Raw genomic sequence first — 19763 nt, forward strand, 5'->3', positions numbered from 1 at the left:
CCACAAAACAATAAGAGAATGCCATGAAACTGATGAAGAAGAGAGCTCTTAGGAATGAAATACATGTTATCAAAGTAAAGGATGTTTTACAGGAGTATTTGGAAGTTATGGTTGAAAAATCTTCCAAAAAGGAGTAACAATGGATTGACTGCAAATGAGACAGGAAAGACAAATCAAGTAGGCCTGAATTTCAATTAATGGGAGTACTAGAAAGATAGCAGAGAATTGGGGGAGGGGGACTTGAATTAGTGCAGTCATAAGAAAAGAATTTTCTAGAGATGAAAATAAGTGTTCAGATTAAACTCACTCATCAAAAGGCTAGAATATTCATTATTATTTATTCAGCATCTATTACGGTGCTGGGCATTGTTCTAGATGTTGGATATACATTAAAACACAACAACAACAACAAAAACCCTAACTTTCATGAAGCTTACATTCTAACTGGAGGAGATAGACTATAAACAGTAAGTCTCTCATGGACTGCATTGAGTCCCCTTAAAATTCATGTGTTGAAACCCTAACCCCCAGTATCTTACAATGTGACTGTATTTGGAGCTAATATCTTTAAAGATGTAACTGAGTTAAAATGAGGTCATTAGGGTGGGCTCTAATCCAATATGACCAGTGTCCTTATAAGAAGAAGAAATTTGGACACAAAATTACAGAAGGAAGACCAAGTGAAGACACAGGGAGAAGACTGTTATCCAAGCAGAGAGACCTCAGAAGAAACCAACCCTAAGGACTCTTTGATCTCAGACTTCCAGCTTTCAGAACTGCGAGAAATTTCTGTTGTTTAAAGCCATGAAGTCTGTGGTACTCTGTTTTGGTAGTCCTACCAAATTAATACAAAGGATTTATACATATATGCACATATATATATCAACACATACACACATAATTATATATACACATACTCACATACATATATATGTATGTATGTGTGTTTGTTTGCATGTGTTTTTCCCTTGACAAGTAATCCTCCAGTTCTCTGCAAACACTGACTTCATGTCCTACAATTTAATTCAATTTTGGGGGGGCTCCAAAATCACTGCAGATGGTGACTGCACCCAAGAAATTAAAAGATGCTTACTCCTTGGAAGAAAAGTTATGACCAACCTAGATAGCATATTGAAAAGCAGAAACATTACTTTGCCAACAAAGGTCCGTCTAGTCAAGGCTATGGTTTTTCCTGTGGTCATGTATGGATGTGAGAGTTGTTCTGTGAAGAAGGCTGAGTGCCGAAGAATTGATGGTTTTGAATTGTTGTGTTGGAGAAGACTCTTGAGAGTCCTTTGGACTGCAAGGAGATCCAACCAGTCCATTCTGAAGGAGATCAGCCCTGGGATTTCTTTGGAAGGACTGATGCTAAAGCTGAAACTCCAGTACTTTGGCCACCTCAAGCGAAGAGTTGACTCATTGGAAAAGACTCTGATGCTGGGAGGGATTGGGGGCAGGAGGAGAAGGGGACGACAGAGGATGAGATGGCTGGATGGCATCACCGACTCGATGGACATGAGTTTCAGTGAACTCCAGGAGTTGGTGATGGACAGGGAGGCCTGGCGTGCTGCGATTCATGGGGTAGCAAAGAGTCAGACACGACTGAGCGACTGAACTGAACTGAACACTATACACCTGGTCCCATAAGACTGTCCTTCAAATGCGAACTGCAAGTTCAAGTCTCTGGCATTTCTGACCCACTGGCTATAAAATGGGGGATCCCACAATCCTCTCCTTACCTTAAATAATTTTCTAGAATCGCTCTCTTACTATGTTACTGATTTATTATTAAAAGATACAATTTAGGAACAGCCAGATGGAAGAGATGCACAGGGCAAAGTCTGGGAGAGGCAAGCAGAGCCTCCATGCCCTCTACGAGCACACTACCCTCCCAGCACCTCCTCTCCATCCTGAAAGTCCTCCAAATCTCTTCAGTGATGGGCTTTTATAGAGGCTTCATTAAACACGCACAGTTGGTTAAATCATTGGCCACTTTGATTGAACTCAATCTCCAGCCCCTTCTCCCCTCTTTAAAAGGGATGAGGTGTGGCACTGAAAGTTCCAACCTCTAATGACATAGTTTCCCTGGCAACCGGTCCCCTATCATTCAGTTCAGTTCAGTCACTCAGTTGTGTCCGACTCTTTGTGACCCCATGAATCGCAGCACGCCAGGCCTCCCTGTCCATCACCAACTCCTGGAGTTCACTCAGACTCACGTCCATCGAGTCAGTGATGCCATCCAGCCATCTCATCCTCTGTCGTCCCCTTCTCCTCCTGCCCCCAATCCCTCCCAGCATCAGAGTCTTCTTCAATGAGTCAACTCTTCTCATGAGGTGGCCAAAGCACTGGAGTTTCAGCTTCAGCATCATTCCTTCCAAAGAAATCCCAGGGCTGATCTCCTTCAGAATGGACTGGTTGGATCTCCTTGCAGTCCAAGGGACTCTCAAGAGTCTTCCAACACCACAGTTCAAAACCATCAATTCTTCGGCACTCAGCCTTCTTCACAGTCCAACTCTCACATCCATACATGACCACAGGAAAAACCATAGCCTTGACTAGACGGACCTTTGTTGGCAAAGTATGTCTCTGCTTTTCAATATGCTATCTAGGTTGGTCGTAACTTTCCTTCCAAGGAGTAAGGGGCTGCACAAAAGCCACCTCATTAATATAAACTAAGGTATGGTTGAAATGGGCTTGTTATGAATAACAAACATTGCTCCTTTCACCCTTACCAAAGCCATGTATTATAATAAGACATTCCTATCACTCTCATCACTTAGGAAATTACAAGGGTTTTAGGAGGTCTGGCCTGAAACCAGGAACAAAGATGAAATATATATTCACAATATCACAGTTTGCATATATTTTTAACTTAGTGATAGGTTCTATGAAGAAAATTAAATCAAGATAAGATTTAATTTTCAAGGTTAAGAGGATTGACTTCCCTGGTGGCTCAGATGGTAAAGCGTCTGCCTACAATGTGGGAGACCAGGGTTCAATCCCTGGATTGGGAAGATCTCCTGGAGAAGGAAATGGAAACCCACTCTAGTATTCCTGCCTGGAAAATCCCATGGATGGAGGAACCTGGTAGGCTATATAGTCCATGGGTTCGCAAAGAGTCCAAAACGACTGAGAGACTTCACTTTCTTTTTTCAAGAGGATTAGGAGTAGTTAGATGGTATCAGAGATTGCAATTTTCAGTAGGATAATCAGAAAAGGGTGACACTTCAGGAAGTGACATCTGAACAAAGACCTGAGGAGATAAGGAAGTGGGCCATGTAGATATTTGAGGCAAGAGGATTCTGCACAATTGGAATGGCCAGTGCAGAGACACTCAGACATGTGTGGTGAAGGAGGAGCCAGCATGGCTGTAACACAGGGAGTAAAGAGGAGGAAGGATGAGATGAGAGAGAGCTAAGAGGGGAGGGTGCAGAGGGTTTTACATAACACTGTCAAAATGCCAAACTTATGAATGAAAAACATACACACTTAAATGCATTACTGTTAAGTTTTAGAACTTTGAGGACAAAGGAAAAATGCTAAATACCTACAGAGAGAAAAACTGGTTACCTCTAATGGCCCAGGAATCATACTGGCATCTGTGGAGTAGCGCACTCCAAATCCTAGGGAAAAAGCAGTTTAAAGTGGGTGCTGTTTTTTGCCATACTGTCAAATAAATATACAGCAGGGAGAAAGAAGCTTTCAGCTATCTGATGACTCAGAAATTTTACCTCTAGCAAAATGAGGAGGTAAATCAAGAAAGAGGAGAAAGGTGACACAGAAATCAGTGAACACCACAGGAGAACAGTGAAGAGAGTGAAGTTCCAGAATGATAACTGCATGGGAGCCCTTAGAGAGTAACTGCTCCAGATTAAAGGAGAGGCAGACTCCAGGGAGAAGTGAGAAGGGAGCGAGGAAATGAAATAACTGGGAAAACACTGAAGATTTGGTACATGTACCTGGGGATGGGGTGGGGAGAAAGAGAGGGAGGGAGAAGAGAAAGAGGAAAGTGGGGGAGAAGGAGATGAAGGGAAAGAGAGAGAGTCTATTCGCCTAATCTGACTATAAGAAAATTTCCTCTCAGTGTCACTCTGATTACAACATTAAACCAACAGAGAAGGAAATTTAATTCTAACATATTAGTCCATTCTGTGGTGAACAATATTTACAATATTAAGCAATTTATATCACTGGCCCTCAATGTTCAGAATCACTCCACAGATTGATCCTGGTAATGTTTCAAAATAGACTATAGAAGGTCAGAAAGAATACTGTCAGCCTTGACAACATAAACACAAAGGTGCAGGTGTAAGACACGGGGAAGTAGAAGGGAGAAAGGAAAGACACGGTGGGGTGTACATGCTCCTATATTACAAAAAGAGAGATCAAGAGTAGTGCCCTGATTATTTCAAAAAGAATTAAAGCTCAAAGTGTGTTTAAAGATACTTTCTACCACCTGTAGAACAAGAAATGTAGATCTAAGTGTGCAGTACTAAGTTTCTGAGCTCACGGAGGGACAAAGTCTAATAGGGTGAGAATACAGGTTGCAGAGTGGTGTGAAGAGGTGAGGGAGGTAGAAGTGAGAAAAGCCCCAGCAAGAAGTCAGTACAGGCACACCTTGGAGATACTACAGGTTTGGTTCCAGACCACAAGAAAGCAAATGTCGCAACAAAGCAAGTCACAGGTGTTTTGGTTTCCTGGTACAAATGAAAGCTATGAAAGCTAGACTGTAGTCAATTAATCTGGCCTGGCAGATGGCTCAAGAATCTGTCTGCCAGTGCAGGAGATGCAGGAGATTTGGATTGATGCCTGGGTCGGGACGATGCCCTAGAGGAGGGCATGGCAACCCACTCCAGTATTCTTGCCTGGAGAATCCCAATGGACAAAGGAGCCTGGTAGGCTACAGTCCAGGGGGTCTCAAAGAGTTGGACACGACTGAGTGACTGAGCATGCACATACATAGTCTATTAAGTGTGCAATAACATTATGTCTAAAAAACAATGTATATAACTTAGTTAAAAAATACTAAGAAATGCTAACCATCATCTGAGCCTTCAGCAAGTCATAATATTTTATAATAATAACACCAAAGATTACTGATCACAGATCACAGTAACAAATATAATAATAATGAAAAGATTGAAATATTATGAGAATTTCCAAAAAGTGACAGGGACACATAAAGTGAACAAAGGCTGTTGGAAAAATGGTGCCACAAACTTTGAATTTATAAAAACAGAGTATCTGAGAAGCAATAAAATAAAATACTGTGGGTCTCTAAAGCTGATAGATGAAATAATAAAGGATAAACATTATTTAGAGCTTTTGTAGTGACTTGAAAAATAAAGAACAAATTATTAGAAGTAGTTGCCTCTGAGGAGTAAGGCTAGAAGAGAGGGTAGTGTTATGGGTAAGTTACTTCTAAGTAAAAAGCTCATTTTTAATTTTTACCCATGCCATGTATTTCTACAACAATACAAATTAAAGGGAAACTGTGACAGTAGGATATATATCAGATTTTCCCATAGAGATCATTTATCTTTTTTTAAATTTTGACTGTTAAGGGATTAACTCTCTGGAAAACTCATTCGCTCAGGAACAGATAACTAAAATTGTATGGTATCTAGTATTTCTAATCCTCTCATGGACCCATTTATTGATTAAAAAAAAAATATTTGGGAGGTGACTACCACTATGGGCTTACTACATAATCTTCACTGTTTGTTGTTAGTTTCTAAAAAAAAGGTTTTTTTAATCTGTCTTCTTGTCACTGCCCCCTAAATATTCTCCCCAGAAACTTTTTTAAAAGGCTCAGATCTAGACATCAGAGATGTGAACTGTTAACGGGGTAACAGCCTCTGGGAGGAAGAATAATGGACTCCCAGGATGTCCACATCCTAATCCCCGAAACCTTTAAACATATCATATCACATGGCAAAAGGATACAAAAGCAGATGTGATGGAATTAAGGATTCAAATGGGAAGATTACACTGGATTATCTGATTGAACCCAATGTAATTATGAAGATCCTTAGAAAAGGGGAGTAGGTGAGTCAGAGAAAGAGAGGTGATAACTGAAGGTACGTTTGGAGTGACAGGAATGCTAGCCAAAGACCAAGGATATGGGCTGAATCTAGAAACTGAAAAGGTAAGGAAATCATTCTCCCTGTCTCAGTCTGTTTGGGTTGCTGTAACAAAAATACCAGAGACTAGGTGGTTTAAATAATAAACCATTATTTCTCACAGTTCTGGAAGCTGGGAAGTCCAAGATTAAGGGGTTCAGCAGGGATCAGTGAGGATACCTGCCTCCTGGTACATAGATGGCCCTTGTGTCCACATTTGGTGGAAGGGGGTAGGGAGCACTCTGGGTTTCCTGTTACAAGGGCACTGATCACTATTTTTGAGTGCTCCAACTTCATAACCTGCTCACCTCCCAAAGGCCTGATGCAATCATACATGGGATTAGGATTCCAACATATGAATTCTGCGGGACACAAACACTGTAGCACTCCCCTAGAACCTCAAAAAGAAACTTGATTTTGAACCTATGACCTTCAGAAGTATAAGATAAAAAATTTGTGCTATTTTAAGACACTAAATTTGTGGTAATCTTTTTTTTAATTTATTTTTATTTTATTTTATTTATTTTTTTTTATTTTATTTTTTAACTTTACAATATTGTATTGGTTTTGCCATATATCATCATGAATTTGCCACAGGTATACACGTGTTCCCCATCCTGAACTCTCCTCCCTCCTCCCTCCCCGTAATTTGTTAAAATAATTTGTTAATAGTAGCAATCGGAAACTAACACACCTATTGATGACTTCTTAATTTTTTTTTTATAGTGACATACTAAGGCATCAGTGATGGGAAGAAAAAAGTGTTAGTCGCTCAGTTATGTCAACTCTTTGTAATCCCATGGACTGTAGCCAGCCTCCTCTGTCCATGGAATTCTCAAGGCAAGAATACTGGAATGGGCTGCCATGCCCTCCTCCAGGGGATCTTCCTGACCCCAGGGATCGAACCTGGGTCTACCACATTACAGGCAGATTCTTTACTATCTGAGCCACCAGTGAAGTCCCACGGCATCAGTAGATTTTGCTACAACTGTGCAATGACTATACTCATTTTCATAGCATTAGGTATAAGACTGTTTCTTTAAAAAAAAACTAGATTACTGTACAAGGGATATATACAATTTTAATGAAGGTATCTTTAAACTCCCATTAAAAGGATTTATTTTGATCCTAGTTCCACAGTTAGCAAAGCCAATATCTAATCAAGTAAGCATGATTCTTTCTCATTGCTGTTGCTAAGTCACTTCAGTTGTGTCCGACTCTGTGTGACCCCACAGACGGCAGCCCACCAGGCTCCCCAGTCCCTGAGGTTCTCCAGGCAAGAACACTGGAGTGGGTTGCCATTTCCTTCTCCAAAGCATGAAAGTGAAAAGTGAAAGTGAAGTCGCTCAGTTGTGTCTGACTCCTCATCACTTACGAACAATATGTTCCTGGCTTGATGCAAATTTAAATTAATTTCTAGAATGTTGCCAACGTTGGCTGATTCTTCTGCTTTGTTTTCGTTCCAGTTTTCATAATTTATCTTTCTAAAATTAGGTTGGTATAACTTAACTGGCCACATTAATTTCTTAACAAGGAAACTGTGTGTGGTAGCACAAAGGTTTTTTTATGAATTGGGCTAATCTCAATGTCTCAGAGCAAAATGTTAGGAATTCCTTTCAAATGGCTGTTGCTGTTTTGCCACTGCTGAGTGCTGTTTAAATACAACTTTTGCCCTTTTGCTTACAGTAGTTACAGACCTCAAAAATACCATAATTCTCTATTCAAAGATCAAGGAAAACAGGTAATATGAAAAAAGTTCAAATAGAGTTCATATAGCCAAGACTTTTCTATACTGAGAATTATTTTCTTTCATAGTATCTAGGATAAACCATTTACTTCCATAATCAGTCACATGTATTTTGAAATAGCCTGTAAGAACCAAGTAATTATACTAATTAATTAATTTGGATAGGTTTCATCCAAATCAAAAAGAGAAACTTTTTTAAAAGGCTTTTTAAAGACTGTCCTTTTTTAAAGGCCGGTTAGCAGGTGTGAAACAGGTATTACTTCAAGAGAGAAAATATGACAATCAGAAGAGAAGATATGGCTTAGTAGGTCTTAAGCCCAGTTAGAAATTTTAAATTCTAAAAGGGAAAAAAGATTTAGAAGTTAGAGAAATTTGAATAATACTAAAATTAAACTGGCAAAGTCATGGTAATGACCATATAAAAGCGTAAGTCAGGACTAGAGAAGAAAAATAAGCAATGTTGGACCTGGGATCTGGTAGAAGGCAAAAGGCTGCTCTATGCTTGTGTAAATTTCTATGCCATGTAGTTTTTTTTTTTTTTTTTAATAAGAGGAAGTAAAACTAAACAACTAAGCGACATCCATTCTGGTATAATGGTATCCCTCTGCTAACCTTTTCCAAATGAGCTATGTACCTTGACCTCTCAAAGACTTATGTTTCATGGCTTAACAAGATCCTGAATAATGGGATGTTTTTCACTTGTGCTATAACACTAACTATATCACATGAAATAACAAGTTAAATTAACACGGGCTTTCTTTACTATTGACTTGTAACTGATGGCGGAGAAACGGTCAACAGTGCTTTCTACTCATACTTCTCAGTGGAAGGCAGGAAAAAAGTCATGACTAATTATAGAAGATGAAGCAAAGTATTATTTTGATCAGATGAGGTTAAAGGCTAACCTAATACTTTAAACTGAAATGGGAACTAGTAGACATTATCCTGGGTTTTACATATTATTCAGTACACAATGTCCAGCTCTAATGCAGAGCTGGAGGAAGTATTTCTAAAGGAAGCAGGATGGCCACATAATACAATCCCTCTATCGTTTCCCCGGAACACATACATTCCCCTCAGAAGTCTCCCATTTAAGTGCTGATCAGGCTTAATCCTACTTGAAATATGAAATAAGATTCTATCCCACAACTGTACTGCAGGAAATAAAGCTGATCTTGATTAACAGTATAGAATAAAATAGTGGGAAATGCTTTTACCAAAGTACTAAGAGAAAAAGAATGATGGCTTTCTTGCCACAGAATGTACATTAGATACCCTGTTGCTTCATGGCAGATAATGGCTGTACAAATTTTTCCACATCTTTGGTTTTCTTTCAGTGTATTACGGTATTTGCTGAAATGCATTTTATACTTAAACCACTTTGTCAAAGTAAAATATATTCTTAAAAAAAGAAACCATTAATAGAACATAACATTAAATTAAATTTTTCCCATTTACAAACAGAAAACTTAATTGATTTTTGGCAGTTCAGAAAGTAGACCAAAATGGCACTTCAGATGTACTATATCTTACACTCCATAGTGAAATCCAAAAAGCTCCGTAAACTACAGCTTTTTTCTTAAGTTGGTAGCAGATTCATTTGGCCTCAAAATTTGACCTAAATTGAAGTAAGGCTATTTATGGTCAAGACTGAGCCCATGTGGTATAATGGGCTCCACGTTTTGCTGAAAACATACAAAATTTGATTACAGGGTGCTTCCCCAAACCCTATCGCGGAAGGTGGGTGATACGATGCAACAAATATGTACTATATCACTTTTTAAAAAAAATCAGAATTCTGAAATACATCTGGCCTCAAAGATTTTTAATAAGATTTTGGGGCTTGTAGTTTATATTCAAGTGAGTCACAAGGCAAAGCTAATTAGAATAGTTTCTATACTGTAGCTATATGATAGACTAGACACACAGTTATTTGTTGAAAGCTTAATTATTTTTTAAAGTAAATCATTTAAATGCTAACTTTAAAAGGCATCAAATAGGCAAATCTGCACTCTATATGCAGAATCCAACAGTATTTTCTTATTCTAATAGAAATTAAGAAAAAAGGCTGGATTATTTTATGTTCTGTCAATACACCAAGGGTTCCTCCCCATCGCCGCCTCCCAAATGTCTTATGATTTACATGTTTGTCTTTTTGAAAGAACACTTTACACAATCAATAATAAAGCCACTTTTTTTAGGAGTTCATTTTGTATTTTTTTTTTCAGTGATTTTCACTGAATTTCTCTGTCCTTGAAAGATCTGCTTAGAGAAAAACAGAGCATCAAGCCCAGAGAGGCATTTATAATACCAGCTTAGAAACAAGGCGAGAACATGTCACTTTCCCAGCAAAAAAAAAACACAGAGACCACCTTTATATTTCCAGACTACCAACAAGTAAAGTATAATGACCAAAGAAATACAAGGAAAAAGGATTACCTAATTTTACATCTGAAGAAAAAAAGTATCGCCTTAATGAAAAAATAAGTTCGATGACCTTTAAAAACTAAAAACAAACAAAAAACCCCTGTAACACATGTTGGAACCCTGACAGCCATCCAAGTTTCAAGGGGAGGGTATTTCAAGCCTACCAAACTTGAAACCGTGACACAGGGTGGTTTATTTCTCCTCTGGCAAATCTGAGTATTAGAGAATGTTATTTTTACAAAGAGCTATTAAAACGATCTAAAACATTTTAAAAATATAAATTCCACTTTTCTGATCTATTCTTCTGGTCCTTGATTAGAAATGTGGCATTCCACTGGAAGGGTCACTGTTAATTAGATCACTAAATCTGTTTTTTGCATAAAGAAAAAACTGAGCCCAAACTGTAGAAGAAAACAATAAGCACAGCAATACTGCCATCTTTTGACCAGAGCAGAAAAGTGATTTTTCTCCCCTTATACTAATTCCTTATGATTTACCATCAAGGGATAAACATATTTTTATATCTTCCTGTAATGGGTTTGAAGTTAAAGGCAAAGTGTCTCCTACCACAACTGCCGGTACAGAAGTAAAACAATCATAGATTCTATATTCTTGAAAATTCAGATTACAGCTAAACTCTACTGTAGTTAATATATTTAGTCCTCATATGTATATGTGCTCAGTCGTGTCTGACTCTTTGAGACCCTATGGACTATAGCCCGCCACGCTCCTCTGTCCATGGGATTTTCTGGGATTGAACCTGGTCTCTTATGTCTCTTGCATTGACAGGCAGATTCTTTACCACTATCGCCACCTGGGCAGCTCCATATTTACTCCTCATCCTTCTGTCCTTTCTATCACCATTAAAGAATCAGGCAATGGAGAAGCAATCACGTGAACTAGACCTAAAAAATCCCTGAACTGACACAATATTAGCAAGCCTGTTCCCTTCAACTTAGAAACTTCAGCATTAAACATTTTTTTAACCAAGTTAGAATACAATAATTTCAAAATCTTAAAAAAAACATCAATCTTACAATTGGTCCCTTGTAAGTATTTAATATTCAAGTAATGTTTCAGAAGTCCTATAAAAGTCTACTTTATGAGCCTACTTGCAACCTATGTGAAAAAGAAAAGCAGTTATCTAATTAGTAATGTGAAAATATGTAAAAACTACTGGCAGTCATTGTATTAGTATCTTACTGCCCAAATGACAAAAACTAAATCCAAAACTAAAAAAGGTGAAATGCTTCCAGGGTACATGTATTTCTCCATGAGGAAATTCTTACTCTTTCTTTAGGATAGAATATTCTTTCATTAATGGGAACATGGATTTGGTCCAAAAATCAAATGAGATGCTGATTCCTATGTTAACCAAATGAAGGATAAGTGACAAGCCAAATTAATAATGTTACCTTATGTTTATTGGATGCTTAACTTTAAAGAGCACTTCACACATTGAGTCTTAATAAAACCTTATGAAGTGTACAGGGTAAATCGTCTGACCCAATTTATCAAATGAAGGGTCACAAAGACTCAGGGACTTGCCTGAAGTTACACAGCTAATTAACATAGCACAAAGCTGCCAGCCTAATCTAATACACGAGAAGGACTGCAAGCTTTACCACTGAACCACTTTACCTTGAACCAAAGTATAATGATTGCTAAAAAAAATATGGAATCTGGGGCAGTAAGAAAGAGGATGCCACATGCATACATTTATCATCCCAATGTCCCAAATGCTCATTGAAGGTAAAGAATAAATATGGACTTTTAGACACTTTTAATAAAAAGGAACTAAGAATTAGTAGGTCTGAAGCTATGACCTGAGAATCCTGGTTACCTGTTTCTTTTATAGAGCATACAACCTTCACCTATTAAAGTGTTACTGAACTGCATTTATGATGAGATCAGTGAAAGCAAATACCTCCTTCTGGGACATAATTTGAATCTCTTCATCTCAGATTTACATCAAAATCCTCATCCTGAAGAATTTTAACAAATTAGATTTAATGGTTAGAAACTCAAAGGCAGTTATTCCTTCATTAAAATTCCCAATCAGTTCAGTTGCTCAGTCATGTCCGACTCTTTGCGACCCCATGGACTGCAGCACGCTAGGCTTCCCCGTCCATCACCAACTCCTGGAGCTTACTCAAACTCATGTCCATGGAGTTCGTAATGCCATCCAACCATCTCATCCTCTGTCGCCCCCTTCTCCTTCTGCCTTCGATCTTTCCCAGCATCAGGGTCTTTTCCAATGAGTCAGTTCTTTGCATCAGGTGGCCAAAGTTTTGGAGTTTCAGCTTCAGCATCAGTCCTTCCAATGAATATTCAGAACTGATTTCCTTTAGGATTGACTGACTGGATCTTCTTGCAGTCCAAGAATAATTTGTTAATTATTCCAAATTCCAAAGAATCTGGTAATTCCTTTAACCAAATTTTGTTTCCATAACTCTAAATGGTAGATTAAAATATGTTTTCTCAGAAGTTTACTGATAAAATGAGTAAAAAGCCACCAATGGAAAAGCAAGAGAGTTCCAGAAAAACATCTATTTCTGCTTTATTGATTATGCCAATGCCTTTGACTATGTGAATCACCACAAACTGTGGAAAATTCTTAAAGAGATGGAAACACCAGACCACCTGACCTGCCTCTTGAGAAATCTGTATGCAGGTCAGGAAGCACCAGTTAGAACTGGACAACGGAACAACAGACTGGTTCCAAATAGGAAAAGGAGTACATCAAGGCTGTATATTGTCACCCTGCTTATTTAACTTATATGCAGAGTACATCATGAAAACACTGGGCTGGATGAAGCCCAAGCTGGAATCAAGATTGCCAGGGGAAATATCAATAACCTCAGATATGCAGGTGACACCACCCTTATGGCAGAAAGTAAAGAACTAGAGAGCCTCTTGATGAAAGTGAAAGAGGAGAGTGAAAAAGTTGGCTTAGCTCAACATTTCGAAAACTAAGATCATGGCATCCGGTCCCATCACTTCGTGGCAAATAGATGCGGAAACGGTGGAAACAATGGCAGACTATTTTTTTGGACTCCAAAAATCACTGCAGATGGTGACAGCAGCCATAAAATTAAAAGACGCTTACTCCGTAGAAGAAAAGTTATGACCAACCTAGATAGCATATTAAAAAGAGACATTACTTTGACAACAAAGGTACATCTAGTCAAAGCTATGGTTTTTCCAATAGTCATGTATGGATGTGAGAGTTGGACTATAAAGAAAGCTGAGTGCTGAAGAATTGATGCTTTTGAACTGTGGTGTTGGAGAAGACTCTTGAGAGTCCCTTGGACTGCAAGGAGATCCAACCAGTCCATCCTAAACGAGATCAGTCCTGGGTGTTCATTAGAAGGACTGATGTTGAAACTGAAACTCCAATACTCTGGCCTCCTGATGTGAAGAGCTGACTCACTGGAAAAGACCCTGATGCTGGGAAAGACTGAGGGCGGGAGGAGAGGATGACAGAGGATGAGATGGCTTGGATGGCATCACCGACTCAATGGGCATGAGTTTGGGTAAACTCCGGGAGTTGGTGTTGGACAGGGAGGCGTGGCATGCTGTAGTCCATGGCATCGCAGAGTCGGACACGACTGAGCGACTGAACTGAACTGAAGAAGTTTATTTTCGCAATCACCTCACCATAGTATTTGATTCTGTCATTCATCCTCAGCTTTGAGAAACCTGCTCTCACTTTGTCTTCCTGGATACCGTTCTTTTTTTGTTCATCTCCTACTTCTCTGAGGTTCCCTTTTAGCTTTCTTATCTACCTTTCCTTTTCTTCCTATGCCTTAAATATCAGTCTTCCCTATAACTTTATCCTTGGTTTATTTTCCCCTAAAGTTAGATGTTTTACATATATTATCTCATTCAATCTTTCAATTAAGTTACTATTCTCACTTTGCAGATGAGGTAACTAAGGCAAGAGGGTTAGTTAAGCAACTTGTATGAAACCAGTCTAAGTATCCAAACCAGGATTCAAATCTATGTAATAGTGCTATACAGCTCATACTCTTCAACAGTTACCCTCAATACCTTCCTTTTCTTCCCACTCCAGGGCCAATGAATCACGAAATCCTATTAATTCTCCATTGACAGTATCTTGCAAATCTGACCACATATCTATATTTCCTTCCCATTCACTTAGTTAAGGCCTTTGTCACCTACTTCTTATTGTAAAATCTTCAAACTGGTTTTCTTGCTGAAGGATTTTCCTTGTTAAATTTTTTTGCATATGCCACTGTTATCTGATCAAGTAATTTCCAGCCTGCAACAGACACTTCTAATTGTTCTTCAACATCTGTTCTCACTTCCTTCTGTAGTAATGAAATTTTAACTGGGCACAGTGAAGGCTAATTTCCTAAACTGTCTTTCACTAAAGGTAATTATATGTCTAAGTCTGACCCATAAGATGTGAATGGAAGGAAGTAAGGTGAGATGTGCTCTTTTTCTCCTTTCTACTAGTTGCAATGCAGATTAAACAGTAAGAGTTGGAACTGTCCCTCTGGACCATGAGATAGATAGATAGGGCCTGGATCCCTGATGGCTGTGGAGATCCCTGATGATTCTCTTCCTCATTTCTCTAGATGCTTAGTGAGTCCTAATGCTCAGATAAATTATTTTTCAGTTTGCTTTTGAGCAGTTGAACTTTAATTCAAATTTCCAGATCCACTTCAAAGCTCACTTACCCTGAAACCTTCACTGATTCGTATTTCCAGACCTACTTCAAAGCTTACTTAATCTCTGAAACCAAGTAATTCCTCTCTCTTATGTTTTTCCTAAGCAATAAATTTTCAGCTCCTTGAAAACAGGATTTATGCTATATTCATTTTGTATGTTTTTATTTATAGCACAACTAGAAAGTATATTCTCAAAACATATTTTTTGAAATAAGTGAATGAATGAAGGTTACCTTAATTAAGAGGTGGGTCAACAAGAGAACTTTTCAGTGCAAAACAAAGGAATATACTGAATTACAACTAACTCAAAAATTTTGAGGAGGGAAGAGCTCAAGCAATCTATAACTCTCATATAATAGAACAGATGGAAACAATAGAGGCCAGAGGGTTTATTTAGGAAAAATAATAATAATAAAACCTTTGTTAACAAGTGATTTATAAGTTTACATCATTTTTTATAATTAGTAAAAAAGATTTTTCCTCTTGCCAACAATAAATTCCTACAGAAAGTAAAAGAGCCTGTTAACGAAGGTTGCTGCTGCTGCTAAGTCGCTTCAGTCGTGTCCGACTCTGTGCGACCCCATAGATGGCAGCCCACCAGGCTCCCCCATCCCTGGGAGTCTCCAGGCAAGAACACTGGAGTGGGTTGCCAAGGTTACTGCCTAGTAGTGGTGCTCTCCTTTCTCACTGAGTGGAACAGTTAGGTAATGTTTAGTAAGTGAACTTGTCTTTATAGAAAACTATGGTCATTATTTTAAAACTGAGATACTATCTCAGTGCAGTTAAGATCTATTTAAAAACAAATGTTGACCCTGACACTCCCCTTCTAATTAACATAAGGGAAATTAACAAAGGAGGTAGGGGCAGCAGGAAAGGACAGGCAGTTTGATTTACAAAGAAGAAAACAAATCTACTCTTTAAAAAATAAATTAACCTAATTTGATGTACTAATAGAAATAATTACTACAAAATTTAACAAATAGTCCTGGAGAAGGGAATGGCAACCCACTCCAGTATTCTTGCCTAAAGAATCCCAAGGACAGAGGAGCCTGGAAGTCCACAAGGTCGCAAAGAGTTGGACATGACTGAGCGACTAACACACTTAACGAATGATAAAATCACACTTTTAACCAACTGTTATGAACTCCATAAAGCTTGTAACTCTAAGTTGTTCCCTTTGTCTGCCCTCCACCATGATGTTTAATTCCACTACATTTCATATCTTTTCTTGTGGGGAGTTCCGTTTCATTTACTTTTCCTTATCATTTCATATATTTTTTCCCATATCACATTGCTGGCTTCTAGTATTCCCTTCCAATTTTTCTATTTTTGTTCCTTTTCAGCAATTCCCATTTCTTTCATTCTCCCACTGCCTATTTCTTATCACATCACTCTATATCAGTTTACTACTTCTGCTGGCAAACAGCAGCCACAGCAAGAAAGTAAATATAAAAATCCCTACCATTATTATGTTCTACAGCGAAAGAAAGCATTAAGGTGAAAAGTTGAAGCTCATGTACAATCTATCATATAAATGTAGATGCAAAATTAAGTTTCAGGTATTGTAACTACCTAAAACAAAGATATTTCTAGGTTGATAGCTACCCAGTGCTATCATCAGTTTCAAAAGTATTATTTTACAAGCCTTCAGGGTAATCTTCACTGTGCTCAGAGTAAATAATCAAATATCTAGATATCAAACTGTTTATTATCAAAGAAGTTCTGTAAATTCAAGATAAAGAAATGTGATGGAGCTTGCTATTTTCAGAGACACCATACCCAGAAGCTATTCCTTTGTCAGCTTAAGAAACAAAATTGATAATGCTGATAATTATCCCGTCTCTACTAGAAGTAAGTTTTTACCTTAAAGAAGAGTTATTTTTAATATAATGCTGGTAGAGCAGAGTAATGACACTAGACACTCCTGAAATAGATTATAAATGACAAGTTCTAACATATTTATTATCAATTTCTACTTGTACAAGATGTACAAGTTTAGCATATCTTCCCAACAGTTAATTACCTCATTATGGGTATGGGAGGGGGGTTAGGAATTAAAAGCTCTCTGCTAAGACTGAACATGGGGAATTTAGTTTTGTGTTGCTTAAATTAGAGAAGAGTGACAACAGAAGATATTAGGCCTGCCAAACTTTTAAGATAGGGTCTTTGATCTAATACCAGATATAGCCTGTTTACTCACACAAAGAAAGAGAACTAAAAAGCTTTCAAGAAAACCACCAGAATTGACTTGACTTTGGCCCATGAATAAACAGATTGCTTATCACTAAAAAAGAGTTTTTCAGACTTTTAATTAATTTTTTTTAGTAACAAGAAACTTCTTCAAATAAAATCCCACCAGTTTAATCAGATGGAAATACCATCTGATTAAATACTTGGATTTGCTGTGGTGAACTAAGAGACTATCCTGGTCATTCCCCCTTCTTCCCTCAAGATGCTCCAAAAGCAATGCTACAGAACCCCTATATAGTTACAGAATAGAGTCTGAAAACCACTGTTCTGTAAATAATTCTTTGGAGGAAAACAACAGCTATCTCCTACTAAAGAACGAAATCATTTAACTCCTGCAGTGGTCGAGTTATAAAAGAATTAAAAGCCCATAAAGTTTACCAAAGGCATTTTAGTGACTCTATTTAGGTCAAAGGCATGGCAAGTTCAGATACCTGTAAGTAACTGTCAGAATGAGGCCAAGTGCCAGGAAAACCATTCTGATGGGAGGAAAAAGAGTCACAGGGACTCTTGATGGATAGGCTGGTCTAATCTTCCTTCTTCAGCCTTAGGTCAAATCCTTTGGATTATAAACATCATTGTTCCCAGCGGAAAGAAGATTCAAAAGATACAGCAGAGGCGAAAATAACACAAACCACCAAATGACAGGAATACTCAAATGACAAAGAAGCACTTCCTCCCAAGTCAAAAACAGCCAGGTCATCCTCAGCCATACTTTTCAATCACTATTTAGAAATCTTGAAAAAAAAGCTTACATTTTTTAAATAGAAAAATGTATGTACTCCCATTATGGCAACGCACTCCAGTACTCTTGCTTGGAGAATCCCATGGATGGGGGAGCCTGGTGGGCTGCCATCTATGGGTTCGCACAGAGTCACACACAACTGAAGTGACTTAGCAGCATTGTCAAATACTTATTATATACTATACTAAACTTATTTGTTCAGCTTCATTTTGTTTGATATCCATTAAAGGCTTTTCAAGTTATCAATAAAAAATACATTCTTGTTAACAGTGATATTTTACAAATTGAATCAACTATGATGAGTTATAACCTCAGATATGCAGATGACACCACCCTTATGGCAGAAAGTGAAGAGGAACTCAAAAGCCTCTTGATGAAAGTGAAAGTGGAGAGTGAAAAAGTTGGCTTAAAGCTCAACATTCAGAAAATGAAGATCATGGCATCCGGTCCCACCACTTCATGGCAAATAGATGGGGAAACAGTGGAAACAGTGTCAGACTTTATTTTTCTGGGCTCCAAAATCACTACAGATGGTGACTGCAGCCATGAAATTAAAACACGCTTACTCCTTGGAAGGAAAGTTATGACCAACCTAGATAGCATATTCACAAGCAGAGACATTACAACAAAGGTTCATCTAGTCAAGGCTATGGTTTTTCCTGTGGTCATGTATGGATGTGAGAGTTGGACTGTGAAGAAGGCTGAGCGCCGAAGAATTGATGCTTTTGAAGTGTGGTGTTGGAGAAGACTCTTGAGAGTCCCTTGGACTGCAAGGAGATCCAACCAGTCCACTCTGAAGGAGATCAGCCCTGGGATTTCTTTGGAAGGAATGATGCTAAAGCTGAAACTCCAGTACTTTGGCCACCTCATGTGAAGAGTTGACTCATTCGAAAAGACTCTGATGCTGGGAGGGATTGGGGGCAGGAGGAGAAGGGGACGACAGAGGATGAGATGGCTGGATGGCATCACTGACTCGATGGACGTGAGTCTCAGTGAACTCCAGGAGTTGGTGAGGGACAGGGAGGCCTGGCGTGCTGCTATTCATGGGGTCGCAAAGAGTCAGACACGACTGAGTGACTGATCTGATGATGAGTTAACGAAATGCTTAAGTATCACTTTATTTTGAATACCTTTGTGTCCTAACATTAACCCACTGATAATCATTAGTCACCTTGAAAATTTCAACAACTTCCTAATTAGCTTTCCTTTGTGTTTGCACCCTTATGTCCATCTACTATATGGAATTACAAATTCTAATATAAATGTAATCATGTCACTCCATTATTAAAAATACTTCAGGAGGTCTCCACTATATACTTAACAGTTAAGTCATAGAATAAGCTATTCAAATTGAATATTATTCAGAAGCACAAACCATTAAAATAAATAGAAGCAGTACTGTCTAACTCACTTGGAGGAGGGCATGGCAACCCACTCCCTGCCTTTGACTGGAAAATTCCATGGACAGAGGAGCCTGGCAGGCAACAGTCCATGGGGTCACAAAGAGTTGGACACAACTAAGCATGCACTATCCAACTAAAGACCAAGTAGGGAGAATAGAACCCCACTTTTTAGTAGCCAAAATAGGGTGACCCTAAGGGTTCTAAAGTTAGTAGGAAAACCACTAACAAAACAAAACTTGTATGCCACAGTAACATGGCCTTCAAATATATAAAGTGCAACTTGACTGAGCTACAAGGAAAAATGTACAAACTCAAACTATACATATCTCATTCAATAACTGACTGAAGAATCAGGGTTTGTTTTTTTTTTTAAGT

General features: G+C 38.3%; 1 protein-coding gene across 2 annotated transcripts in view; it reads right to left on the bottom strand.

Annotated features, from left to right (window-relative positions):
- Positions 1-19763, bottom strand: part of NSUN3 (NOP2/Sun RNA methyltransferase 3) — a 60928-nt gene that overhangs the window by 9350 nt on the left and 31815 nt on the right. The window lies entirely within an intron of this gene.

The sequence above is a fragment of the Bos grunniens genome, chromosome 1, assembly GCF_055505025.1.
Source record: "Bos grunniens cultivar Pamir isolate PY7600 chromosome 1, Bosgru_T2T1.0, whole genome shotgun sequence".
Taxonomy (NCBI): domain Eukaryota; kingdom Metazoa; phylum Chordata; class Mammalia; order Artiodactyla; family Bovidae; genus Bos; species Bos grunniens.